General features: G+C 30.6%; 1 long non-coding RNA gene across 1 annotated transcript; it reads right to left on the minus strand.

The window, feature by feature from the left end:
• Positions 1 to 1,151: 1,151 nt before the first annotated feature.
• LOC122514396 lies at positions 1,152 to 4,893 on the minus strand. The gene is made up of 3 exons (XR_006303047.1): positions 4,820 to 4,893; positions 3,401 to 3,531; positions 1,152 to 1,197 (listed from the first exon to the last, which is right to left on the minus strand). It is a non-coding gene; the product is annotated as an uncharacterized LOC122514396 (long non-coding RNA).
• Between the last annotated feature and the right edge of the window lie 228 nt (positions 4,894 to 5,121).

Below are 5,121 nucleotides of genomic sequence, written 5' to 3' on the forward strand. Positions count from 1 at the left end.
TTGATGTTATTATATTATTATTCAGTTAATATTTAATTTTCGCTCATAAAATAGATAAATTTATATAAAAACGTAAAAATTGCTACGTCTTTTCTTAAATAACTTAATAACTTAAAAAAACAAATATTTGAGCTTTTTTGATAGAAGTAGGTATACGTCAATCGTCGGATTTTCTAGTGTTAATCGCGATCAGTACGGACAGGTCCTTTCTTGGTACACCTGTACGCGATAAAATCGAGTTTATTTCATTATTCATAACGCGTATCAATACGAGGAGTCGTTGTACCTTTGACGTTACATATCCGAACATTTTTATCTTTTGCTATAAAGATGTCGCTCTCCTGTGAATATAGAAAAAAATAGTAAATTTCATCGATCAAAATTTACCCTAAAATCTATTCCGGGTATGTTCTCTTTCGATAAACATACGATAGAATTTGGATTTGTTTCTTTTCCTTCGAAAAATAAAGTCACTTATAATTTGTTTAAGATGATTTTGTTATCTTGTGACTTGAAAACGACGACCATGATTTACTGAATATCTTATCTTTCGATATTGTTGAATTGTTTTTTTTCAGATGTAGAGGATAACAAAAAAATATGAGCGCATAGCTTTTCCTTTGCAAAATGGCAAACCTTTTGGTCTTAATTTAAAGGCTGATGAGTTTCCAAACTAGGTAGCCTACATAGAAATAAAGAATAAGCTAAATCTGATTGAACTCGAACGTTTTAACTTTCCGGCTTTCGGTATTTACCAAGCTGCATGTTTATGTATACCTGCAGTCCTATAAGAAATTCTTTTCAGATTTCTTTCCCTCGTTATTAAATCTTACAAACAGATTAATCGATTCTATTACATGTCGAATCAATTATGAGATTCAGATTTTGAATCGTTTATCGTTCAAACTAAGCTTTCATCAATGGTTGTTTTTACTTTGAACATTTTCTCTCGACAAAACGATGTACCTTTAAAATCTTTCCAATGATCAAAGAAAATGGGAAACGACGAATAGAAATCGTATCGTTATACTCACAAGATATGATCGATCGGTTTTCCTTCATCATTATAACGAAACATCATATGTTCACCCAGAAGTCACCATGATTTATAACATTAAATTCTCATCTCGGTGTTTTATTGCGTTGCTAGTCTCATAATAGATTTTATCCGATATTTTGTCAATTTTCTCTCCATATCTATGAATACATTTAATAAAATTTTACACATATAACTATACATACGAGGGTTGGTTGAAAAGTTTGAGCCTATTCTTATCCATGAATTTTTAGATTATCAAAGGACACTACCAGATGTTTTTAGATCAGTATAAGACTTGGTATATTAGTAGAGCTATTTTAAAGTACTTTCGCATTAAAATATTTAAGCAAGCTGACTAGTTAATTCGAGAAAAATCTTTTTAATGTTTCGCTTGCTTGTGTTTATATTCGTGTATAAATTCATTTAATTATATTAAAATGGTCAGCCTCGTTTCTTCGTGAAGAGATTTTTTTTTTTTTAATAATTCGTTAAAATTGATATTTTAAATATCAATCTTGACCAATATTATCAAATTAAATACTAATAATTTGATGTTATCTACAAAATAATAGTTTAACACGTTCGTCGCCAAGCGCGATTGCAATGAGTTTCCCCGAGGAACAAATTCGACTGTCGGAGCGCCGAAACATAAACAGAGCGATAAGCGGGAAATAACAGGGACGTAACTCGAGTATTGTTTTCCATTCATAACATTCATAATATTCCATTCGATACTTTGATATTCATTCGATACTTCGATAATTTTCCTTTTGATACTTTGTTATCAGGTCTCCTTTTTGTTGCACTCTAAAAAATTTTTTTCCTTTTGTTTCATTTTGTTTCATTCTAAAAACGGACAGAACTTTCCGGTAGACCTAATATTTAGTAAAAAAAACTACGACCTATTGTTCCAAGTGTCCGAATTCACCACAAATATGTTTACAATGTTTCAACGCACACCATACGAGATAGTATAATGCAATATGTTATCTTATATAAATTAGTAAAATGTATAGTATAATGTATATTTGTAGTATTTTTATGTTGTATATCCTATATTTATATTTCAATACTGATTCCATTAAATTCGGTTTAAAAATCCACCTGAAAGTCGTATTAACTTGAATAAGAAGAGCGTCACCCATATTTGGGTGACGGGCCCCCACGGAAGCATACCCGTTACCCAGATCTGGGTGACGTGGCGACGAACGTGTTAATAACCCTTTGACTGCTACTGGCGCAGATATACGTCCAGCGTAAACCATCGGTAGTGCCCATGGACGCATATGCGCGCTCAGCGAAAAGACTTTGACTGTTTACTGCTGTCTCATGCGTATTGTTGGAAATTTTTTCTCTCGTATATCTCTAATATACAGGTGATTCACTAACTCTTGCCACCAAGATAGCTCCGAAAGTATAATAGTAGCAGAAAAGTTTATACAACAAAAGTTGCATGAAAAATTTAGGTGTATAATGTAATGTCAACTTTTTGTTGCTAGGATTAGTTGCATCTGAAATTTAAAGGTAAAATTTGCATTTTTGAATGGTATGCTATATTTTGTTACTTATTTTCTGATAACGACTGTCGGCATTGCGCGCAAAAGTATTTAGTCCTCAGCACACGCGAAACATTTCAACTTAAAGCATTTAGCAGTCAAAGAGTTATTATAATACTCGAATTATCGTTAAAGTTTAATTTTTCAACAGTTATATAATTACGTATATAACATTTCAGTAATGATAAATAACTAATAAATAACATTATTGCTTTCATTATTATACAAAAATGTTTGTATAATTTTTTATCATTCGTAAGTTTTGAAATTTTGTGTACAATTATTAATGATTACTATTGAAGTTTTATATATAATTCTTTAATTGTAATTCAAGTATCGTATTGAGATTAACAGTTATTTTATAGATAATATAAAATTATTCTTATTTAATTTGATAATATTTGTAATTATGAATTTATTTAAGATTATAAATTGTATTATAATTATTAAACCAAAAATCTCCGTACGAGGAATCGAATTTTAATTCACTCATGAGATAGGCAAGTACGTTAGTATCTACGTTACCGTTCAACTTGATAATTTAATGATATATTACAGGTATATAAACATAAAAACTTGAAGGCTTTTTCCTCGGAATTGGCTAGCCAGCTTGTTTTAAAATTTCAATGCGGGAACACCTTAAAGGAATACTATTGATATACCATCAAGTCTTATATCGATCTAAAGTTAACATCTGGTAGTGCCTCCGTATGTATGGAAAAACTTAAGTAAATTTGACCAATAACAAAATTGTTTCTATTATATGAAAACTTTTTTAACTTACTAAAGTATTTAGAGAACTCACTTCTCAAAATTAGGCCATTTTTTTACTTGTTCGGCTAACGATTTTGTTGCAAGAATGAAGAAGCATCTTAATCCGGAAGTTTGTTTATCGTAGTATAATCCTCTGGTGTAAAGCGTTTTGTGATCGGGTTCCTAAAAACATATTGTATTATCTAATTATTGATATACATATATTTAATTTCAAATAAATGATTTACGAAATAATTATTGTTACATCATGTCCGTTTACACATATATCCACGCATAGAAGCCTTTTTAAATTTTCTAAAGAAAAAGCCTGCCTAACATTGGAACACGTTCAACGATAAAGGATTATAAGGGATATTGAGCTTCATTTATTCTTTCAGATAGACATTTCGCATGTATGCATTTTGATTCGAGCTACGCGAGTTTCGCACTCCTATTCATAGGAACAAAATTTGCAGCTTATGGTAAGCATTATAATCCTGAAGCTTTTTTCTACTGGTAAGGAGACAATACGGTTGTACACAAACGGATTTTTACGAGCTTTGGTATATTAGTAGTACACCTTTAAGGTATTCTCGTGATAAAAGTTTTGGTGAACTGGCCAGCCAATTTTGAGAAAAAAGCTTTCAAAATTTGCTTTCTTTTATACATGTGCTTATCTTCTTGTAAATTTAATTATTTATTAATTAGCGCAATAGCAGGTAATAGCGTTTACGGCTGCCGATCCGATGGGTTAGTGTCCGACTTTCTCTTGGGAATCTTTTTTTTTTAAGTTATTTCGATATATAGGCTTAAAACAATTTTTTTACACACACACATTTATTAATATTTATTAAATATTTTTATTGAATTAATTAAATTTTTTGCATGAAATTTTTAATGATTAAAGTATATATATATATAATCGTTATTTATTACTATTAAAATTGTATATATTTTTATATGATGTTTACTGGTTAAAGAATAAAATGATAACAGTAATTCAACCAGATAATCGTTTCTTATTATTTGCGCAAGATTTTTAAAAATTTATTATTATATTTCCAATTTTTTAGTGATAATTTTCATTCTCTTTCCTGTATATAATTAAAAATTAATAAATGTTAAAAATTTTTTTAAACTTATATATTTAAATAACTTATAAAATAAAGATTCCCCCTAGAAGAATCGGACATAAACCCATCGGATCGACAGCCGAAAACGCTACTACCTACGCTATTACGCCAATTGATAAAAAATTGAATTTACAAGAAGATAAGCACGAGTATAAAAAAAGCAAATTTTGGAAGCTTTTTTCTCACAATTGGCTGTCCAGTTCACCGAAATATATTACCACGATAATACCTAAAAGGTGTACTACTAATATACTAAAGCTAGTAAAAATTCGTTTGTGTACAACCGTAATGTCTCCTGTAGGTGAAAAATCCCTTTTTTCGATAAAATAGATTCTTACCTTTTCGCATATGGCCAAACTACTCGCATGAAATCTAGCCAATGCTCGCATCGCACACAAGGAGTGAGGAAGGTCAAGACCAGCTCGACGGCAGCCATGCGAAATCCAAGTGGATCTAGATCACACTAGAAACCCCGGATATTCTTTCTTAGTATAGAAGACCTGTGGACTGAGAATATGAGCTGGTCCAACTAGATCGTTCATTTTCCTCAACAGGTTCTCCATCATCGATATTTCCGTGTCGAAGATCTTTGATTGCTCGACCTAGGCGAATAATTCGATTATCATTAATCTATTTTTTC

This window comes from Polistes fuscatus, unplaced genomic scaffold (assembly GCF_010416935.1).
Source record: "Polistes fuscatus isolate 324 unplaced genomic scaffold, CU_Pfus_HIC Scaffold141, whole genome shotgun sequence".
In the NCBI taxonomy this organism is placed as follows: Eukaryota; Metazoa; Arthropoda; class Insecta; order Hymenoptera; family Vespidae; genus Polistes; species Polistes fuscatus.